This window comes from Bos javanicus, chromosome 16 (genome assembly GCF_032452875.1).
Source record: "Bos javanicus breed banteng chromosome 16, ARS-OSU_banteng_1.0, whole genome shotgun sequence".
Taxonomy (NCBI): Eukaryota; Metazoa; Chordata; class Mammalia; order Artiodactyla; family Bovidae; genus Bos; species Bos javanicus.
Genome location: NC_083883.1, coordinates 81510458 through 81522227, shown reverse-complemented (window position 1 = coordinate 81522227; position 11770 = coordinate 81510458).

The following is an 11770-nucleotide window of genomic DNA, read 5'->3' as shown; positions in this document are numbered from 1 at the left end:
CAGAGCCTCAATACTCACCTCCGTCCTTTAAAGCCCCAGGCGGCTGAATCAACTCTCCCAGGAATTAAGTCAGGAATCTTACAGTCCAGAAAATGAAATATTTGTCTAAGCTTTTCTTACTTTCTACCCTAAGAACATCTTTCCCTGGGCCGGGCCCTCTGTACAAACAGGGCCCTCCCAAGAAATCCCCACCAGGATTTCTTGCAGATTGGGCCCTTCTCATATGACCCAACCTCAATGTAGGAGAAAAACCCAGGGAGACTGCTGGTCACCCCACACCGAGCGTGCAATGCAACAGGCGTGTTGCCCTGCAGAGCAGAGGCATCAGAGCCTGTGGGCCCGCTGCCCAGACGCGCCTGTCTCTCGGGAGCATCCTGCCTCCCTTCAGCTCCCCCATCCCGAGGAGCGCAGCTTTGGAGTCTCGCAGGATTTTACAGAAGGGCGTTTCCTTCTTTGGTCTGGGTTTGTCCTGCCTGGGTGGGGAAGCTGCTGGAGGACCTCCCCAGTGAGGACAGTCAACCTGTGCTGGGAAGCTGCCTTAGGGCAGGTCTGGGGAAAGGCCAGCACACCTGGATTCTCCTGCAGGCTCTTGCAGAGCCTCGTAAATGGGGGGTGATGTGTGCCGAGTCCTGCCCCTGGGATGGCTGCTGAGAGCGGGGAGCGATGCTGGTTCACAGAGAGCTGAGGCAGCAGGACGGCCCCAGGCTGGGCAGTGACCCACCGCATTTAACCCTTCTCTGGGGGGAGACCACAGGGTCAGTGAGAAAGTGAATCCTCGCAGGGCCGAGCGTCTGCCGGGAGCTGCCCGGGCACACGGGGAGCGAGGGGTCGAGGAGGACAGACGCAGATGAATGTGATGACCACAAGCCCAGGGCAGGCACAGCCACTTCACGGCCAAGAGGGACCTGAGAGAGCAAGGCCTGCGGATGACCAGGGCTCTGACGCTCCGAAGGAGCCTGGGCTGAACCTGTATTGTGAGTCTCAGCTCCGTCATCAAGGATTTAAAATAATGACATTGGGACTTCCCTGGCGGTCTAGTGGTCAGGTCTCCTAGGCCTCACTGCTGAGGTCCTAGGTTCAATCCTTGGTTGGGGAACTAGACCCCACATGCCGCAGCTAAGAGTTAGCATGTTGCAACTAAAGATCTCGTTTGCCATAAATGAAGACCTGACACAGCCTAAATAAATACATGAATATTAATTAAAAAAACTGAGACCAGATTTGTGCTTACAAGAGGCAGGGAGAATTGGATGAAGGCAATCAGATGGTACAAACTTCCGGTGATAAGATAACAGGTCAGGGATGGGTGTGCAGCACAGCGATTAACACTCTTGCATGGTGCATACGAAAGTCGTTAAGGTAAACCCTAAGAGTTCTCATCACAAGGAAAATGTTCTTTACATTTCTTCAATGCAGTATCTGTATGAGGTGAGGGAGGCTCACCAAGCCATCGTGATCGTCATTTCAGGATGTGTGTGTCAGACCGCGGTGCTGCACGCCTTAACCTAACCCTGAGCTGTGTGTCAGTCACAACCCAATAAAACTGGGAGTGACTGATGTCACCACTGACTGCACCAGTGCACTCCGGGCCCTTTCCAGTGGCTCCCCCACTGGGCTCCCCAGGGCCTGAAGGTTGTGGGACGATATTCACCCCCTCTTTGGCATGTAAGTGACCGCGGGCATTGATCAGCTCACTGACCATGTGGCTGTGATCCAGGCCGTGGTTTTCCTCGTGTGTGAGGTGAAGGCTGGGACCAGCTCTGAGCCATCAAAGGCTCCCACCTGGTGGTCCTGCCAGCACAGAGGGATGTGCCCATCCTGAGTGCCCAGAACGTGGGCGGGATCGGCCACCCCAGGGCCCTGAGGTCTTCAGTTTTACGGTAAAAAATTGTTTAAAATTTGCATTCTCTTTCACAAACACCTGTGTTTAATTAAAAGATGTTGTTGAGAATGATTTATGATAAGAGAAATCGTCTCTTGGAAAGTATGTCCTGTGGGCCTCTGAGGACCCTGGGCTGTGACGGGCCCTGTGTGGGGCTTAGGGGCGGCTCTAAGGTCCTTCCCAGCCCTGGATCTCCCCAGATCCACCTGAATCTGCCTGGATCTGCCGGGATCTCCCTGGATCCACCTGGACCCGGCTCTGCAGTGCTGAGGCTGTGGCACCGGGCGGACGGATGGGCCCACATTCCTGACCTGTTGCTGTCTTCATGTTTCCTGAGGACGAATCCCAGAGCCCGTGGGATCTGCAAGAGAAATGAGCCTGACGGCCAGAACGCAAAAGAAAGGGCAGGAAAGTTCACGTGTAAATGTCAGGAGCAGAAAATGTTTGGAAGCAAGATGGGGGCACATCCACCTGGAGAGAAACAAGGGCCCTACAGGGGCTTTGACGGGGAAATGTGTTTCCTTCTTCAAGCCCCTTAAACCGTGAACCACACGAATATTCCAGGGAGCTTGGAAGGGGACTCAAGAAGCCCCGGTTTGCTGCTCGGGGATGTTATGAAACTCGAAGAATGACTTTTAAGTGACCTCTTCTCCTTTCCCGCCCCCATCCGAAGGCCACGTGAGGCCACTTCCCCTCCTGCGCTCACCCAGGGGCGGGGCTCACGGCCGCTGTGGGCGGTGAATGGGGGCACAGAGAGGAGAGGGGGCCGGACGACAGCGGGGGAGCAGTGAGGCCTGGAGGGCCCCCTCCTGCCTCCTCTGCTCCTAGCCCCTCTGGTTCCCTCTCTAATACTTTTTTCCGTTCTCCTGTCCAAGACCCTCCAAGCATCTCTGGTCGCCTGGCCAGCCAGCAGAGGGGTGAGCGGTTTTAGGCAAGAGCTCCACGGCCTCTGATCCATCAGGGTTGATCAGTGAGGCTCAGGCGGAAGAAACGATCAGACGATCCAAAGAGAGCGTTTACTCGGCTGTCGGACAGCCGCAAAGGCAGGCTCCGTCTCCTTTGTAACTCACATGCGCCTTGCCTGGAGATGTGCTCGGCTTTACTTCTTTTCTATTGAGGTATTTTATGTTTTAGAAAGTCCAGCACCGAAAAGTTTCCATTTGCACAAGAACTGTGAGCACGGCTGCCCCCTTCTGGTGGGCTTGTGAATCACACCCTCAGGGGCCTCGGGGTCTCAGCGACCTTCATCCTTTTTTCACCGGGATCGTTTGATACTTAAATTCTTACGACTCTCACTTGAGACACCCTGGGTTCCTAGCAGAGAAACCCAAAGCCCTGGGCCCTTGGTGGGAGAGAAGGCCTTTGGAGTAATGCAAGCTTGTTAGGCCCAGGAGCCCCATCCTCCCAGCAGCGCCCGCGGTGTGCCAAGCCCGGCTTCCCCGGACGGGTGGGTGCAAGGCAGGGCAGAACAGCAGGGTCTCAGGAGGGACGCGCAGGGCCATGTGGAAACGACGGACTCCCGCCTACCCACGGCTGCAAAAGGAGCCGCCCCAAGCCCAGTGGCTTAGACCCACAGCAGACACTCATCTTTCTCTCCACGTTTCTCACTCCATTTTTCTGGGGTTATGGGTTCAGCAGGATAGTTCCTGCTCAGACCACAGGAGTGATGCAAGACAGTTGTCACGGAGACGACCAGAGTTGTCTAGTGATGACCGCCGGCCAGAGTTATCCCAGGACTTCCTTGCCCACAGGGCTGGTGGCGGCTGGTGGCTGGGACTCTTAGCGGGAACCCCACGAGCAAGCTCCCTGGGCTAGGCTGCGAGGGCAAGCGTGCCAGGAGGGAGTGCCTGGTCTTTTGCAAACCAGCCTCAGGAGGTGCAGAGCAGGACCTCCCTGAGCTCTGCTGGGGTCATGGAGCCTGAGCCAGCTTCAGGGGAAGTGGACACAGACCGCACCCTCTTTCTGTGCACATGGGGAGGTTCTAGAAGAGCGTGTGGGGGGCAGAGAAATACTGTTGCAGCTCTTTTGGGAAAAGACCATTTCCAGAGGCAGGTAGGTTACTCCAGGTGGGTCCCTTCAGTAACTGCCTTCAGGGACATATTTCCTGGGGAAGAAATCAGCTTTTATACATGGGGTGTTGCTAAGAGGAAACATGAGGGTTTAGAGGTATCCTCCGAGGATTTTCCTGGTGGCTCAGTGGTTAAGAATCCGCCCGCCGACGCTGGAGACATGGGTTCGACCCCTGGTCTGGGAAGATTCCACACGCTGCAGGGCCCCTAAGCCTGAGTGCCGTGACGACTGAGCCTGCGCTCAGAGCCTGTGCAGCCACGGAAGCTGAAGCCCAAGCTCCTGGAGGCCGGGTTCCACAAGGGAAGCCAGCTCCACGAGACACCTGACACACCTCAAAGAGCAGCAGCGAAGACCCAGCGCATCCGTAAGTAGATAAATAAAAATTGTTTAAAAAAACAGCTCTTAAAAAAGAAAGAAAAAAGTATCCACTCAGCCATCCTCACTAAGACTGGCCAAACCATTTCACTGCAGAGGAGCCTCCAAAAAGGACCATTGCAGGCTGCACTCCCAGGGGTCCCCGGGGGGCTGTGACCGTGCCCAGCTGTCCACCACGGCAAGGGAACAGTGGTCTCTGGGGGGACCTGTCAGGTGAGCTTCTACCGAGATGGACTCTCAGAGGGAAGAACTGGGCGGTGTCACCACAGCCAGTGGCCAAGAAGGGCCAGAGCCTCGGCCCGGCCGGGGCCCTGTGAGCAGCTGGCTCAGAGCAGGAAGCAAGCAGCAGGCGCATGGAGAGAGGTGAGACTGCGATCACTCAGAAGCCCCCTGCGGGTGTCACACAGAGCAGGAGCAGCCCTCTTTGGGGACAGAATTGTGTCTTGGTCAAATTCCGCGTGCCCAACGCCTGGGTGAGTATCCTATCAGAGTTAAGTGAATAAAGGAAAGAAAAAAAGGAAAAAAAGGAGGGAAGAACAGAGTTAAATAATAATAAAATATATTATTAGTTAAATAATAATATTAAATAATATTAAAATAATAATAAAAATAATAAAAATCTCTGCTGGTTTCCTAGTCACACTTGATCTGGTCAGTCCAGGAGAGCCAGGGGACTTCTGGAAACATCCATGACTTGTCCAGAGTTACGATAGTGTATGCGTGCATAGCACGTACCGTGGTAAAAGTGTGAAGACAGGCACAGGAAGGGTTAAGGCTCAGTGCAGACCAGCGGCCCTCTGTGGGAAGAGAATTGGAGAAGGAAATTCAACCCACTCCAGTGTTCTTGCCTGGAGAATCCCAGGGACGGGGGAGCCTGGTGGGCTGCCGTCTATGGGGTCGCACAGAGTCGGACACGACTGAGCGACTTAGCAGCAGCAGTGAGAAGAGAGAAACCAGCAGAGCCGGGGGAGCTTAAACTGTGTTCTTGAGTTGCTTCGCTTCTTACACTGGATGGTGCTTACGGTTGTGGTGATTAGAACTTATGTGTTGCCGTGACTGGGCCCAGGTACTTGGCCAAAATTATTCTGGATGCTTCTGTTTTCAATAATTCTCATTACTTTTTGGCCATACCTCCCAGCATGCAACAGCTTGGCTCCCTAACCAGGATCAACCTGCAGTGGAAGCAAGGAGACTTAATCGCTGAACCACTTCCCTCTTTGGGGACAGAACTGTGTCTGCTCTGGGGAAGGCCCTCTGGGTGTTTTTCGACGAGATTAACATTTAGATTAGTAGACTGAGTCAACCAAATTGCCTTCCATGATGTGGGTGGGCCTCTTCCGTTCAGTCAAGGCTCAGTTTAGTTCAGTCACTCAGTCGTGTCCAACTCTTTGCAACCCCATGAATGGCAGCATGCCAGGCCTCCCTGTCCATCACCAACACCCGGAGTTCACCCAAACTCATGTCCATTGAGTTGGCGATGCCATCCAGCCATCTCATCCTCTGTTGTCCCCATCTCCTCCTGCCCCCAATCCCTCCCAGCATCAGGGTCTTTTCCAATGAGTCAACTCTTCGTATGAGGTGGCCAAAGTATTGGAGTTTCAGCCTCAGCATCAGTCCTTCCAATGAACACCCAGGACTGGTCTCCTTTAGGAGAGACTGGTTGTATCTCCTTGCAGTCCAAGGGACTCGCAGGAGTCCTCCAGCACCACAGTTCAAAAGCATCATCTTCAGTGCTCAGCTTTCTTCACAGTCCAACTCTCACATCCATACATGACCACTGGAAAAACCATAGCCTTGACTAGACAGACCTTTGTTGGCAAAATAATATCTCTGCTTTCTAATATGCTATCTAGGTCAGTCATAACTTTCCTTGCAAGGAGTAAGCGTCTTTTAATTTCATGGCTACAATCACCATCTGCAGTGATTTTGGAGCCCAGAAAAATAAAGTCTGACACTGTTTCCCCATCTATTTCCCATGAAATGATGGGACCAGATGCCATGATCTTAGTTTTCTGAATGTTGAACTTTAAGCCAACTTTTTCACTCTCCTCTTTCACTTTCATCAAGAGGCTTTTTAGTGCCTCTTCACTTTCCGCCATAAGGGTGGTATCATCTGCATATCTGAGGTTATTGATATTTTTCCTGGCAATCTTGATTCCAGCTTGTGCTTCTTCCAGCCCAGCATTTCTCATGATGTACTCTGCATATAAGTTAAATTAAGCAGGGTGACAATATACAGCCTTGACTACTCCTTTTCCTATTTGGAACCAGTCTGTTGTTCCATGTCCAGTTCTAACTGTTTCTTCCTGACCTGCATACAGATTTCTCAAGAGGCAGGTCAGGTGGTCTGGTATTCCCATCTCTTTCAGAATTTTCCACAGTTTATTGTGATCCACATGTTTTCCAAATTTGCTGACATATTGAGTGCAGCACTTTCACAGCATCATCTTTCAGGATTTGAAATAGCTCAACTGGAATTCCATCACCTCCACTAGCTTTGTTCGTAGTGCTGCTTTCTAAGGCCCATTTGACTTCACATTCCAGGATGTCTGGCTCTAGGTGAGTGATCACACCATCATGATTATCTTGGTCGTGAAGATCTTTTTTGTACAGTTCTTCTGTGTATTCTTGCCACCTCTTCTTAGTATCTTCTGCTTCTGTTAGGTCCATACAATTTCTGTCCTTTATCGAGCCCATCTTTGCATGAAATGTTCCCTTGGTATCTCTAATTTGAGATCTCTAGTCTTTCCCATTCTGTTGTTTTCCTCTATTTCTTTCCATTGATCGCTGAGGAAGGCTTTCTTATCTCTCCTTGGTATTCTTTGGAAATCTGCATTCAAATGGGAATATCTTTCCTATTCTCCATTGCTTTTCATTTCTCTTATTTTCACAGCTATTTGTAAGTCCTCCTCAGACAGCCATTTTGCTTTTTTGCATTTCTTTTCCATGGGGATGGTCTTGATCCCTGTCTCCTGTACAATGTCATGAACCTCCGTCCATAGTTCATCAGGCACTCTGTCTATCAGATCTAGCCCTTTAAATCTATTTCTCACTTCCACTGTATAATCATAAGGGATTTGATTTAGGTCATACCTGAATGGTCTAGTGGTTTTCCCTATTTTCTTCAATTTAAGTCTCAATTTGGCAATAAGGAGTTCATGGTCTGAGCCACAGTCAGCTCCTGGTCTTGTTTTTGCTGACTGTATAGAGCTTCTCCATCTTTGGCTGCAAAGAATATAATCAATCTGATTTCGGTGTTGGCCATCTGGTGATGTCCATGTATAGAATCTTCTCTTGTGTTGTTGGAAGAAGGTGTTTGCTATGACCAGTGTGTTCTCTTGGCAAAACTCTATTAGTCTTTGCCCTGCTTTATTCTGTATTCCAAGGTCAAATTTGCCTGTTACTCCAGGTGTTTCTTAACTTCCTACTTTTGCATTCCAGTCCCCTATAATGAAAAGGACATCTTTTTTGGGTGTTAGTTCTAAAAGGTCTTTGTAGGTCTTCATAGAACCATTCAACTTCAGCTTCTTCAGCGTTACTGGTTGGGACATAGGCTTGGATCACCATGATACTGAATGGTTTGCCTTGGAAACGAACAGAGATCATTCTGTCGTTTTTGAGGTTGCATCCAAGTACTGCATTTCGGACTCTTTTGTTGACTACAATGGCTACTCCATTTCTTCTGAGGGATTCCTGCCTACAGTAGTAGATATAATGGTCATCTGGGCTAAATTCACCCATTCCAGTCCATTTCAGTTCACTGATTCCTAGAATGTCGACATTCACTCTTGCCATCCCTTGTTTGACCACTTCCAATTTGCCTTGATTCATGGACCTGACATTCCAGGTTCCTATGCAATATTGCTCTTTACAGCATAGGACCTTGCTTCTATCACCAGTCACATCCACAACTGGGTATTGTTTTTGCTTTCGCTCCATCTCGTCATTCTTTCTGGAGTTATTTCTCCACTGATCTCCAGTAGCATATTGGGCACCTACTGACCTGGGGAGTCCCTCTTTCAGTATCCTATCATTTTGCCTTTTCATACTGTTCATGGGGTTCTCAAGGCAAGAATACTGAAGTGGTTTGCCATTCCCTTCTTCAGTGGACCACATTCTGTCAGACCTCTCCACCATGACCTGTGTGTCTTGGGTGGCCCCACACGGCATGGCTGAGTTTCATTGAGTTAGACAAGACTGTGGTCTCTGTGATCAGATTGGCTAGTTTTCTGTGATTCTGGTTTCAGTGTGTCTGCCCTCTGATGCCCTCTCATACCTACCATCTCACTTGGGTTTCTCTTACCTTGGACGTGGGATATCTCTTCACGGCTGCTCCAGCAAAGCACAGCTGCTGCTCCCTCCCTTGGATGAGGGGTATCTTCTCAGGGCCACCCCTCCTGACCTTGAACGTGGAGTAGCTCCTCTCGGCCCTCCTGCCTTCGCGCAGCCGCCACTCCTTGGACATGGGGTTGTTCCTCTCGGCCTCTGGCTGACCCTCCCTTGCATAAGAGAGCCTCCCTCTTGTTTCACTGCCTTCAAACTGGGACATCAGCTTCTCCAGGGTCATCAAGCCTGGTGGCCTTCCAACTAGAACTACACCAGAAGCTTGCCTGGTTCTCAGGCCTTGAGACTCAGACTGGAAGTAAACCATTGGTTGCCCTAGGTCTGCAGGCCGCCAGCCCCCTTTTACGAGTCAGCTGTCATAACTGCCTGAGCTGGCTCTTTGCAATTGGTAAATGAATAATGAGTGAATGGATATCCTGTCGGTTCCGTTTGTGTGCAGAACTCTGATGAATGCAACAGGTATGCTTGCTGTGTTATTTTCCATACCTTTAGCATGTCTAAAATATTTCATATAAAATTGTAAATAAATAAATGGCCCGTGGTGTTAAGACGTCAGATGCAATAGCAGTCAAGCAGAATGAGAGCTGGGCAGCATACACAAGACTCAGCTCCCAGGAGGCCACGATCGCTTCGCAGGGGCGGCTCAGTGGCACGTGCAGAGCACACCCGCTGGTGATGGCAGTGGCTGGGGGAGTGTGCACCCTGAGGAGGCTAGCTGTGCAGCGGAGGGAGGTCTGATCTGAGCGAGGGTGGGGGCGGGGTAGAAGAAGGGAGTCAAGGAGGCGTGACCTCACTTCTCCCGGTGCCTTCCACCATAACTCTGTTGGAACTATTGGAGTCTGGTGCTTCTTTGATCCCTGGGAACATTCCAGTAAAGATCCTGGAAATTGCATCCCTAGGGTACACAAAATGATTTTTAAACATCTAACCACAGGCAGATTCTCCAGATGTCAGCTTTCTTGGTAGTGGTTTTCCAAAATGTAACATGAAACCCTCTCATGGAAGAGGAGAGCACAGCCTTAATCACCCCATGTCAGCCCAGGTCCAAGGGACGCAGCAGACCTGCAGAGACTCTTTCTCAAAGTTCAATTTTTCCTTTTCTTTCCGGTTAAGTAGCTGAACTTGGCTGGTGGAGTGTTGCTGATGGTTTCTTGGGCAGCTGGGAGCTGACCAGGCCATGGAGGCTGGAGGACACGCCAGCAGCCCTCCTCCCAGAAGCTCAGTCTGGGTTTTATTCTGATTCGTCCTTGGCCTCATTCGAGGAACCCAGCGGGTCCTGAGCCGGGCTGTCTCTTCCCACCCCTCCTAAACGCCTGGCCGGGCCCACACTCGGGTCCGGCGGCCGGCAGGGGTCAGCAGTGTCCCACAGCCGGCTGGGGCCACCGCCTCCCTGGCTGTGGGTCCCAGCGGGTTGGGGTTGACGGGGAGCTTCCTGTGGGGACCTCGCCAGCTCGAGGCTCCCCTCCCTGGTGGGTGGGGTGGGTGTGTGATCCAGACTGCGGCCCGGCTGATTCACCGCCCAGTTCTCTTCTAGGACATTTTCACGTGGATTGACACATGCAATACCGTGCATGTGTGTGTGTGTGTGAGAAAGAGAGAGAGAGAGGAGGAGAGAGAGAACGTCCTGTTGAGGTTTTCCCAGGGACCTCGAGTTCCTGGCTGGGTGGGTGCCCAGCTCTCCAAGGAGTCTCAGGAAGCCACCGAGCTCCACCCCGCCCCCTCAGCTGGAAAGGGGGCCCTCCGCCTGGCACCCCCCGCAGAGGTCTCTGCAGACGAGCCACGCAGCCAGCTCATCCCTTGTTTGCAGACTCACCCCCCAACCCACCCCACGGCCCGCTCTCTCCCGGCTCCGGTGGCCTCTGCTCCACCCCACACTGCTGCTCCAGCCTGCCCCTGCCTCCGGGATGACCCCTGGCCTCCCCACACCGGGGTGGGAGTGCGCAGAGAACCAGAAGCCCCCATGGGACAGCTGCAGGGCTGGACGCAGGCTCAGTCTGTGCCAGATGCAGGCCCAGTCCCCTCCAGGCAGCCTCCACATGCCGGACAGGCAGACGCCATGCCTTCTCGCCTGCAGAGGAAGACGCTGGCCTGCCCTCCCAGGAGAAGAGCAGCTGACCCGGGCGGCAGGTGCGGGCCGGCGGGCATTCCGGCTGCCGCAGGCCACGTCTGTAACCAGGGAGGGGCAGCCGCAGCCGCCAGCAAGCACACGTGCCACCCCAAGCCGGGGGGACGCCCCAAATGTGGGGGACCAGGGTCAGCACTCACAGAGACCCTCCTCCAGGCACCCCAGGGAGGGACCCCCCTGCAGCCCCGGGGCCGGAGCCCTGTCCTCCCATCTCTGCCCAGCCCTCTGGCTGCAGTGACTGCTGCCTCCTCCCTGGCAGGGGAGGGCGGCTTGGCCCAGCCTCTGCGGGCTGGACGCAGCTCCTGCAGGGAAGTCCTGGAAAGAAGGCTCTCCATACATGCACATGACCTCTCATCATATCCGTGCTTCAAACTGCAGGCAGTTAAAGGGCAGGGGGATATTCGGGGCTCCTGGTGTGAGCCAGGTGCTGGGTCCAATGTCTCACCAACATCATCTCATCAAATCTGCCCAACAACCCTGCCACGTGTGTATTGTCAAGAGCCCCTGTCTCCCAGGGGACAGACGCCGGTCGTGGTCACATCGTACAATCAGGATGCGGTGACCTGACTGCAGCCGTTGACTCCATGGGGCTTCCCTGGCAGCTCAGACAATGAAGAATCTGCCTGCAGAGCAGGAGACCTGGGTTCGATCCCTGAATCGGGAAGATTCTCTGAAGAAGGGCATGGCAACCCACTCCAGAATTCTTGCCTGGAGAACCCCAAGGGCAGAGGAGCCAGGTGGACTGCAGTCCATGTGGCTGCAAAGAGTCAGACATGATTGAGTGACCAACACACACACACACACACACACAAACTACACAGCTTGTACTCTCTCCCCAGAGGACAGGCCTGAACCCTCCCATTTCCGGGTACATCCCACCCTGGGGCCCATCCCCTCCTCCTGGGGAGCGAATTCCCTCCTGCCCCCACCCTCCATCTCTGCTCACCGTAGCCAGAGTCACCTCTCAAAGTCAT